The 12114-nt window shown below is 35.9% G+C and overlaps 1 protein-coding gene across 10 annotated transcripts in view; it reads right to left on the reverse strand.

Moving 5' to 3' along the window:
- Positions 1 to 12114, reverse strand: part of MGAT4C (MGAT4 family member C) — a 724438-nt gene that overhangs the window by 208717 nt on the left and 503607 nt on the right. For 4 of the 10 annotated variants that reach the window (XM_045062136.1, XM_023257287.2, XM_045062129.1 and 1 more), the window contains exon 1: positions 11973 to 12073. The exons of 1 other annotated variant lie outside the window; for it this stretch is intronic. The gene's annotated coding sequence lies outside the window, so the exon portion shown is untranslated. Of the gene's footprint in view, positions 1 to 11972; positions 12103 to 12114 lie in introns of those variants that run through there. 5 more of the 10 variants (XM_045062135.1, XM_019835308.3, XM_045062127.1 and 2 more) reach the window with 2 other exon arrangements.

Consider the following 12114-nt stretch of genomic DNA (forward strand, 5'->3'; position numbering starts at 1 on the left):
GGGTCTAATGGGAGATACAAAGAAATGGCAATTAAAACGAGGAAAATAAGGAATGTGCAGGAGCCATTTGAGCACAAAAGAGGGACACCTCACCCCCATGCCACGATGTTCTAGGAAGGAGCCCCCATACCCCACCAGTGAGGATATCTGCACTGAGACATACAGAATGAAAAGGTTGGACACTGCAGATGCTCCAGGCAAAGGGAACACGTATCTGCTCTCAGAGATGAGTTTGAGGAGCAGTGGTACTGAAGCATGGTGTTTGCCTGTTAGTCATGGTACTAAGGTACAGCAGTTATCCAGCATGTACTGGGTGCCAGTGTCGTGTCAAATGGATGCCATAAATCGACTTGTTTGATCCTCACAGCATCCCTCAGGTGAGGCAACTGAGATGTGGACAGGTGAAGTGCTTTACCCATGCCCATACCACTGGTAAGTGAGGAAGCCAGAAATTCATATGCAGCTAACTGGCTTCAGAGCCCACTCTCCTAGCCCCTCCTCTCATACCCTAGTCTACAATCAGATGACTAAACCAAATAGTGAGCTTCAGGTCAGGCCTCGATTCTTCATCAATAGAGCTATGAACCCAACCTATAGGTCCAAATCCACCCCAGATTCTGGTACTTCTCTGACCTCGAATCTCTATTGCTTGAGGTCTTGCTGATAAGGGGAGCCCAGTTTGCCAGGCCCCCTGTTAGCAAGGCAGATTTCCCCACCAAGGCTCTGCCTCCTTGGACTTTTTGAAAACTAGAATCTTGTCTCTGAATCCAGCCTGCTTGCCTAGATCCCTCTTCTCAGACCTCAGATATGCTTTGCCATCTTTTTTGGACCTCCTCATATTTTGGTTTCACGAGCGTCTTTGGATTGCTTTTGGGTCCCTGTGCCTGTGCTTGTTTCGCAGGTCCAGCCATCTTCACTGGAAGATGGAGCCTCAGTATAAAATCTTGCTAACTGAGCATCTCTATCACATGGAGGCAGCCATGGTATTCCCTAGGCATAGTGCAGTGGCCAGCTTTTCTGATTTCTAATCCCCTTTGACCTCACTTTTCTCTGAATCCATGGTACATCACACTCCTTCTGTGTTAGCTGCTAGACTTAGCAGGCAAAGTCTGTTGCTTTTTTTTCTCATACTATTTTGGAAACAGGAATATCATTTCTCTCCTGACGAGAATATTTAAAGATGTCTTGCCCTTCCTAACAACAACAAGAACAAATAAATTAATCAAAGTGTTCTTTTTTTCCTATGTGGATCAGAAATGTCTTAAGAAGAACTCTATAATCATTGTAGAATCATGGTAGCTCTGGTAAGCTACCAGAATATGTAGTTCAATGTATAGCCAACTTTCAAAACAGATGTTTCCTCTATATTTATATAGGTAATGATATGTAATGTATATACACATATTTTGTATTCATATTTGTATATTTTAGGATAATATTCTCTTGAATCATACAGATGTTTAATCCACATCCACTGGATATCTTTCTCTTTTGGGGTTTCAGTTAATTTTTCCAATGTCTTCAGGTAAGAGAGCTTTTCTATTTAGCAGGCCATGAATATTTCCTGGCACAACACTGCTTCTTTAGATTGTTTTGTGGCTTTCTGGAGGGCCCAAGTCTTAATGTTGGAAGGTTTATTTGTTTATTTGCTTGCAAACCAAGAGCTGCTTATTGTCTATAAAGATGCCTATAAACGGCTTCCATTGAAACAGAATCATTTTTATGAGAATAAATTAACTCCTGAGTAAATAACACCACAATTTTCTACATTTTTGGCTATATCGCTCTTTTTTTTAAAAAAAAACAAAAAACAAAAAACAAGACAAAACAAAAAAAAAAACCATGATGTCTTAAACATAATAACTAGATATTTAGTATCCAGCTATTTATTATAAATGTGTTTGCTACAAGTTATGAAAACCAATTTAAAAGGGTAAATGTTACCTAATATTTCATCCATCCATCCATCAAGAAAAGTTTTTCCAGTTACGAAGGAGTTATTGCTTGACAGTTATATCCAGAAGGTCTTTATTCCTTTTCAGTTCTAAATTGCTTGAACATGGTTTCAATTCCTAAAAATCAATTTCCTGCTGGACTCCTCGCTGTCTAGCATCTCAAACTACTTTCTTTAAGGCCACCAGTGACCTTCCCTTCAATTTAAAGTTCAGTTTTCTTTGTTCCTATATTTTGAGCCTTTCTGCTGCCTTTCATATGGTTGACCACCACATTCTCAATTACATTCTTTCCAGTTTCAGTAACATCAGTTATACCTGGTACAAGTTTTACATATGGTCACTTGGTTTCTATACCTTTTACAAAGTCTACACCTCTTTGTATCCTTCAATACTCCGTATGTTCCAACTATCTGTATGCTATGTTTATACCAACATTAACAAGTAAATATTGATAGTATTTTTGTAGTTTGGCACATATCTCAAAAGTGCACAATCTATAATTTTGTTATCTACTTAACGTATTACAATTAGCTATGGAGTCACCCATATATTAGTAACAAGGAGGCTGCAGAAACAGACAAGTATTTTAATACTCTCAGAAAGCCCATTCAGTTTTTCATTCTGCAACAGTCACTAGCATCAGGACACCTGGGTGGCTCAGTTGGTGAAGGATCTGACTCTTTATTTCAGCTCAGGTCATTATTTCATGGTTTGTGAGCTGATGCCCTGCATGGAGCTCTGTGCTGGCAGTGTGGAGCCTGCTTGGGATTCTCCCTCTCTGCTCTTCCCCACTCATGCTCTTTCTCTCTCTCTCAAAATAAATAGAATAAACTTCAAAAAAAAAAGATTCACTAGCAATCATGTGCTTTTGATTTGCCCTAATGCTAATACATTTTTTTCCAGCTTCTGTTTGCCTACACCATTTATTGAGCTGCTATCCTTACTCTAGACATTATTCTTGATGCTGGAGATTCACTGGTGATTCAAAACAGACTCTGTAACTACTTTCGTGAAGATTAAGGTCTAGTGAGGAGGAATGGAACTAATCATTTAATCAACCAAGAAATCCTCCAACTGTAACTCTTACAAGTGTTAAATATTGTTTTAAGAGCCTGTAATAGGAAGATTTGACCTGGTCAACGAGGTGAAGGAGAACCTCTGCAAGGATGCACTTCTTTAGCTGAAATCTGAATGATGATGAGTAGGAGGTAAGTGTGTGAAGGAGGTTCAGAGGAACCCACTAACCAGAAGGAATGGCATGAGTAAGTCTTAAGAATGGGACAGAGAAGATTGTAAGAGAGATGAAAATAAGTCATATAATGGTGAAATATACAGACCAAACATGTTGGCCTTTATAAACTGTATTAATATTGTCATTACCCTACAAGTAATAGAAAGATATTGAAGAGTTTTAGGTGAAAAGAGAAAGAAAAGAGGCTATGGGGAAAGTAGAAAAAGGAATGTATTCTTCCCACGTACAGATTTATATGGATTTCCCACCCTTAGGACCATCTTTTGCTTTCCCGATCTGAAGTCAGGAGGCAGGTCTAATAGTATAGATTTAATTTTCTGAATCAAAGGCATCTCATTCTGAATGTCCTTTGTTTAGTTCAGCTTTCTCTTCACAAGCTCTAAATAGAATTTCCTAAAGCTCCTTCTTCAGTCGATGTCCTTTAGTCATATTGCTTTTGAATGGCAACAATTTGAAGATGGTTACTAAATATCTCAACTCCAGTCTTATATATCCAATAGCTACCAAGATATCTTCTTTGTTTCTTAATGGGCATCTCAAACATAGCATATCCAAAGTATAGAAGGAGGAAGAAAAGCAACTTCTATGATTCCTTCTTTCCCTTGGGCATTCATTTAACAAACATCTGCTGAATGCTTTTCTTTGAATGGGTATTCAAAGAATTAGGCAGAATCCTTGACTTCAAGGGAATACAATATTCCCTATAGTTATTTTTCGTACTCTATCATTAACTATAGCAATCTTGTATGCTAATGGATTTTTATTATACTTTTTTTCTTCCTACTCTCTCTAAAATGTTTACTTTCTTGGATCTTCACCTCTTTAATGCCTCATAGTTCCTGTCTATTTTTTTTTATCTTCAACACCATTCCTCCTTCTTAATCTAAAGTTATAACTTGCATTTCATTATGAGCTATTGCTCTGAGAGTTAACATTGAAGATCCAAGCAAGCTGGAAGGAGTTCTCCCAGAAGCAGGCAGACGCCTGTCTTACCTTTCCTGGGGTGACTTATAGTATTGTGTCTTGTGTCTCACCATGGCACCTGTATTCCAGATTGAACATCAACACCACACTTACCTCTGTATCTCCACCACCTACCAGAGTTCCTATAGTATTGTAGATGTGGGAGGCTGTAGATAAAGCCTAATTGATTATGCTTCCCTTGGATGCCATCTCTTTCTCCATATTGGAGACTCACCATTATTGTATACATGAATAAACTTAGATTAACCGTTTTTGGGACGGTGTTATGGGGCAACTGTGAAACTAGTGTATGCTCTTTTCTAATGCTCAATACTTCTTTCTTTCACTCTTCTCCCCATAACTATTTTGTGTTTTTCATAAATCATATGCCACCTAAATCAGAGCAAGAAGGGAATGGAATGATGCTTTGTTTTTCTTTTAAAATAATTTTTAAATAAATAGCTTCCATGTAATGTGGTTCAAACAATTAATGAAAATGACCATAATGAATTGAGTCATCTTATAAGGAAGGAGTTCAATCTTCTAGATCTTCCTGCTGACCCTAGCCCAACACTGAAACATTGGGTCACTCGGGAATATATAGTTCCTATTCCTTAGATGAAGTCTGGTCAGGATCATCAAAAGTGAATGATTACTGACTCAAGGACTCTTTCCCAAACCCTGATATTCTGTTCAATTCTGTCATGTGTGACCCTCCTCTGTATTCCTGAGTAATTAGTCACCCCATTGGATATTACCCATCATTTAAAATAAATGAATAGAATGGGAAATTTAATAACGCTATTTGAAATTTAATGAAGTGAATTTTCCTGGCCTTCTTCCTCCTTTGATGGGTCAAACTGCCTTAAATAGTCTTTGGTAATCTTGTTTACTTTTTCTTTCAAAAAGCATTTCACATTTACTCAAAATCACAATGATGTATCTTATCACACATCTTCCACAGCATTTAAATTTAGAAAACATTCAATTTAACCAGCCAAGGCTTACAGTTATGCAGTTATGACCAGGTTGTCCCTACAGGTTATTTTTACAGCATCTGTACTGATACTTTGGTGCTCATTTTTAGTTCCCCTTCATCCCTGCCTCCAGTCATACTAAACATTGGTCCTTACATAAACACACTATGCTTTCTCCTCCCATTTTGGCTTCATATTTCCTGGAGTCACCTCTGCCTAAAATATCCTCTACTATTCTAGACCTGGGAAATTCCCTACTCATTTTTAAAAACTCAGACAAATGACAGCTTCTTTTGGATAACTTTTCTGACTTTTACAGGTAAAATAAGTCATTCCTTGTCCATGTTAACCTCAGGACTCTGTGGTACTGCTAATATAAAACTTATCACAATGTGTTCTAATTATTTATGTTCAAGTTTGTGTTGTCCTCTAGACCATGAGCCCTTTAAGAGCAGCATTGGTGCTTGTGTTCATTGTTGGCATGTCTTAATGCTTAATAACTATGTGCCCATGCTTTAAGTAATTTGTGGAATGAGGCAGTCCATTTAGAAGTGAAAAAAATAGTAAAATGATTGTTCTTTTAGGTTTTTCACATACATTAGCACCTTGATTCTACAAGATTATAAACGTGGAGAAGAGAATAATTTATCCTTTCTTCTTGGATCTCTCTTGGGCATTTGGTAGATGCTCCATCAAAACAAAACAAAACAAAACAAACCACACAGACACACAATACAGATTTTAAAATCAAAACACTCTTAATTTGCCTTACAGAGGATGTTAGGGCCAGAGAACAGCATGAGCTAGAGAAGAACTTTAGCCTAAATATATCACCACATCATCATCCATGTGAGACAATGAACTACTGGAAAGCATGAGAGTGCTGATCTCTACATACATGAGAACAATAAAACCTTTTATAACTACAAGTTTCAAACTCCCATCAACTCATGAAAACGAATGGAATAAAAGGTAATGACAGAGTAAACTAGGATAAAATGCAAAAGTAAAGTTATTGAACTTTTCATTTGAATTATACACATATTTGTGTATATATGTATTATAAATATACATGTATATTTATATATATGATATCCCATATCATATAATTTTAAAGCTGGAAAAGCTCTTAAAAGTGGTTTAATCCATTTTAAATTTAATTCATTTTTCATGTTAAAACTGTGATTTCCATGACATATCAGACATCTTACATGCAGTAAGTGATAAGGCTATATCTAGTACTAAAATCTCCTGAAGTCAGTGTCAAGTTTTAAAGAGTAATTAATATGATTATGTCCCAAAGGTTTTGTGTTTGTAAATGTTGGATTCAATGAAACTCCTGAGTCAATTAAAACACACACATGCATAAAATACTAAGCAAGTGTCAATGAGAGTACTAAAAGAAGACAACAGTGATTGAGCACAAACCCTATGACAGACACTGACCTCATTACTTAAAAGATTAGCTCATGAAATTCTCACAAAAATCTTATGAGGTGGCTGCTTTTCTTTCTCTCAGTTTTTAAATGAAGAAATTAAGGCCTGAAAAGGATGGGGCAAGAAATTGTACTCGGGTAGTCTGGTCCCGGAAACCATAATCTTACCATAGTGCAGGTAAATACAGAATCTAACAAAAGAGTGTCTTTGAAGGCTTATGATATTTATTGCTCTACTGAGTAGAAGTGTTTGTTCATCTGATCATTGTCTTACACGTTTATATTTTTTTTAACGTTTATTTATTTTTGGGACAGAGAGACAGAGCATGAACGGGGGAGGGTCAGAGAGAGGGAGACACAGAATCTGAAACAGGCTCCAGGCTCTGAGCTGTCAGCACAGAGCCCGACGCGGGGCTCAAACTCACAGACCATGAGATCATGACCTGAGCCGAAGTCGGCCGCTTAACTGACTGAGCCACCCAGGCGCCCCAAATCATTGTCTGACACATTTAAATTGAGAAAAGTTGTTGGAACTCACCAGCCTACCAATGACAGCAGATTGTATCATGCTTCACCCCACATTATAAATTTCACCCAGCTCAGTATTTCATCTGAGTTCGCGGTACCAATATGAATTCTCTGTTTTAGCAAAACTATATTTTTCACATTGATTCAAATGCTATGGTACACCTCTGAGAGTTTTACAGCAGGTCATGGCATATTGGTAGAGAGTCACTTCTGAACGGAGACTTTGACCAAGCTATCTTTATACCATGCTCTGTTCCTCACCGTGAAATCAGTATCATAGAACAAACAACCAATCTTCTGCTTTTGGTAGAATTTTGTATTTAAAAAATGCAGTCTCATGTCAATTCATAATTTATCATAAACATTATCAAAATTAATTCTGGAATATTGTTAGGTAGAATTAGTTAAATTCAAGACCTGGTACCTTGTAACACTTGTTGGTAAAACATTCACAGTTTAATATCCCTTGACATATTGCTAATTCATACTCTTAATTATTGCATTCTAATTTTGCACTTTCATTTTGCACATTTCAATGTGCACATTGCACATTGCACATTAGTAAAGGGACTAAGTCCAGGGATATAACTTTATTATTATGCAATATTACAAAAGTAAAATATTTGGTGGTAAATCAGGTGTGTGCAGGCAATTTTGAATTGTTTCACGATTTATATGTATGTCACTAGATAGACTCCTCAGTGGCTAATTAAATGATACCATCTGAAAATGGTTTATCTTCAACGGATAGGTTCTATGTACAGATTGATTTTCTCTGAGGAGGTTCGATTTCAGGCCTTTTTTTTTTTTTTTTCTTTTAAATCACTGGGCATCTGCAAATAAATTCAATGGGTAGTAAATATCACTTTTAGTTCAACTATCCTGGGAACCACTATTAATGTATTCCAAACTACTAAAAAAATGATGCTAAACTTCAGGTTATCTTGTTTGCTTTATTCAAACACAAACTGCTGTCATTTGGAAAATACTGTTATTTTTTAATTAAAAGAAAATAAAATTCATCTATTTCTCACTCTCCTACTTATACTCTTATCTAAACCCTATCTAAAACCAAAGAACTGTATACTCAGTGTATTATGATAATCAAGGACTTTATTATAAAATAGAGGATAAATATAAAGCTATATTGCCTGAGTGTAAACTACAGATACAAGGTAACTTTGTCCCAAACGATTTTTGTAATCCATTGCAAGGTAGTCATTTTATTTTTGTAAAGTTGCAGAGATCACATTCAAAGTCAAGTATGAGTTATAAAATAATTGATAGAAATTTCTGTAATGCCCAAGTGTGAAGTATTTACAAGTTCATTTTATGTTAGAATATACCTGAGAACTTAAAGATACATGGAAACACAAGAAATGCAAATAAATCCATCACTTACAACTCATGTTTCTTATTTACTAGTAAGTTGTTATATCTGCCATACCTTGAAATACATTAAATATTTTTAGTAAACTTAAAGATGAGAGTCTGACAGATGTAAAAAATAATATAACATGAAAAAAAACAAGGACTTTTATATAGCTCAGTTATAAATAAATCCCAAGCACCTAGATGACTGCTTGGCACAGAGTACCCAAAAACAACAACAACAATAACAACAACTACAGCAACACACAAGCCACATAATTAGTCAGATATTTGGAAGGCTGGAGGAAGGAAGGGAGGAAGATTGATTGATTGATTGACTGGGGACATTTAAATTTGAAAATTCTTTTCTGAGTCCTGATTTTCCCATTTACTGATTTACTGGCTAGGTAATCTTTGGCAACAAGTTAAAAACTATTAGTCTCTAGGCACCTGAGTGGCTCAGTTGGTTAAGCTTCCGACGTAGGCTCAGGTCATAATCTCACTGTTTATGAGTTTGAGTCCCACATCGGGCTCTGTGCTGATAGCTCAGAGCCTAAAGCCTGCTTCAGATTCTGTGTCTCCCTCTCTCTCTGCCCCCTCCCCTACTTATGCTCTGTGTCTCTGTCTCTCAAAAATGAAGAAATATATATAAAAAAAAACTATTAGTCTCTATTTCTTTGAAGCATAATATAAATTACTTTATCACAGAACAATTTTTGAAAATGAATATGATGTCCATGAAAACACTTTAAACATTTTAAAGTGTATATAAACCTGTTCATGTACATAAAATCTACATGTAAATATCCATGAATTTGCATACTAATACAAATCCAAGTTAAGATGACATCATGGTTACTATATTTTTTGTAGTAACTAAAAAGTTGGCCATGGAGGTCCAGAGCTTCTAAGACAAGCAAAGAATTCATGATATATCCAAGTACTTGAATTAAGAAAGCAGAAAACTAAATGGTATCCATGTATTCAATAATTAAAAGAAGCTAATGAAGGTGCTTAAATAAACTAATTTCCAGGAGAGGATTAAGGCATATAAGAGGAAAAAAAAGAATATTACTTTGGAATAGATAATAATATAATTTGAAGAACCACTTTCAAAAGAAAACAATACATATAACACCTTCAGCCTCTGGGAAATGCAGAGAACTTCAGAAAAGGTAATAGAAACCTTTTATCCCTGTGCACTGTTCCCACCTCTTAAGACCTGCAAAACCTGTCACTTAATTAACGTGTAACTTGGTACACCACAAACAAAGAACTGGATAAGATAATATAGAGAAGAAAAATGCAAAAGAAACAAAAAGATGATTACTTAACTTGGACAAAGGACATATATGTTAAAAAGGAGACAAGGAACACAGCAATATGTGCACCATCATACATTTTCCACCCGTGGCTTCCTATACTAAGAGTTCTTCCCAGGGAGTTTGTGGCATGGGAAATGGCTATGATCCCATTGATGCCCTCTCTTTAAAAAAATAAAATAAAATAAAAAAAACGAAACCTTTCTGTCAAAAAGTTAACCAACCAGGTAGATCATATCATGCACATCCATGTTGTACAAAGTCATTCAGAGGAAAACAAGTAAATGAGTGATTCTAACTACCAAAGCAGTGTATTTGTCATTACAGACAGTAATACCAAGAGAAGCATTCAGCAGAAAGTACAATTCTAAATGTCTAGACTGTTTATTGGCTGAGTAAGATTTTTCTTCATTGCTGACAGAATGATATAAATAGATTTTTAGAGAATTAATTATTAGGAAACAAATGTTTTCCTCTAGTCAAGATTGATCACCTGTGAAAATGACAATCAGGACCTTTGGGTTATTCAACTCTACTTTAAAGTACTTAAGGGAAAAAATTCATTTCAAAGTGGTGAATCGTTATGCTTTCACATTCACATTATCAAAACTTTTGGATTCCCATTTTTAGATTTTGAAATTCACAGAATACGCAAACTAAGCCTCCCTGTGAAAAATTTAAGCTTGTGAGATTTGGTGGATAATACGCTGTTTTGCATGAGACAATAGGCTCAGTGCTTTTGATTCCATTAATACACATCTGACATTTTCTATAAAGTCAGTTTTGTTCAGACCTGATTGACTGAAAGAGACAATTCGAGCAACAGTAATGCCAAGCACTGCCAAACAGGACCGGGCTAGTAGGAGAGACAGAAGTGTGACACAGCTGAGAAATCCCTGCTGTCTTGAAGTACAACTTGAGCACCTCCAAATCCTGATTCCGAGTTATCCAAATTACTGGCTTGCACAGGCAGACATATTCTATGGTAAAGTAGAGTAAAAATAAATCTGCAAAGCACGAGTATACTGGAGCCTGATGGATAAGTCATTAGCCAAAAGTTTTATTACCCTAGAAGAGATGGTGATAGTATTAAAATAAAAGAATGTGCTAAATTAAGTGCCAGCTATTTACACGTGTCTGTGTCTTTGATAAATAACTTCATTCCACTCTAAAATGACAAAGGTCTGCTACTTTACACTGTGACCACAGACAATATTTGAGGAGTTAAAAGTGTTTTTGAATTCTTCATTTCGGAGCATATGCACATTTCCAGTCAATTAAAAGCTTTTATTGTATCTAATGTTTCAGGATCTCTGTCAGATTCAGTCTCCTAGATCTACAGTAAGTCAACAGCTCTACATAAATTTGTTTTGCTATAATAGTGTAAGAATCCTCAGGTGTAAATATCACTACTAATAGATTATTGAATAATTGAAAGCTTTATTGTCAGAGTTTAAATATTCCACAAATCCATAAAACAGTATTTTGCTATTACATTCAAAAGCACTTACTGCAATCAATGATTTTAATATCTCTTAATTCCAGAAAAAATAATTCCCACACTGTTCCTTAAAAGTATTTGCTATCATCATTTTCTTAGATGAAAAATGGCAAATGTAAATACAAAGTAGTACAACTTCATTCCAGAAGCTAAAGACTTGGCTCACTTGGTAAATTTTGTTTTTCTGGATAGATACAACTTGGAAAACTGTCCCAAAGAACTATCATTTAACAATTAGAAACTTTGACTCATTTTAAATTGATAGCAATACTACTTGGGGTTGACCACTTCTACTCTTTGCTACTAATAGCAAAGTATAAAGAAATGGAGCAGAGTGGTTTACATATCCACATGTCTCTTCTAAAAAACATATTCAAAATAATGATCCTATAGTAGCAGTTCTTTTCCTTTTCTAAAGAAAAGCTGAATTTACCTGCCATTCATTTTCTACTGCAAATTAGTTTGCCAGGTAAACGTTAGCATGCTCTTTTTCAATTCATTTTGCTAAATCCACCTTTCCTTTTAATAATGCTAAACACTGTTCTGATTAAAAGCTTACCGGATAGTAATCCTGTTCGCCCCTGACACCAGTTTCTTACACTGTTTCCTCTGTTAGACACATCTACCTTTATTTTGAAAGAGAAGGTAAAACAGAAGAGGCTCTTACCAGAGACAGGGAAAACAATTCGTTCAGCTAGATCCAACAGTGCTCTGTGCAGCCTGGCAGCATGAGTGATCCTTGGGCCTCACACAAAAGCGAGATAATTGGCTCTCAATGAAGAGATGTAAACATCCATCATAATGGCACT

The sequence above is a fragment of the Felis catus genome, chromosome B4, assembly GCF_018350175.1.
Source record: "Felis catus isolate Fca126 chromosome B4, F.catus_Fca126_mat1.0, whole genome shotgun sequence".
Lineage (NCBI taxonomy): Eukaryota > Metazoa > Chordata > Mammalia > Carnivora > Felidae > Felis > Felis catus.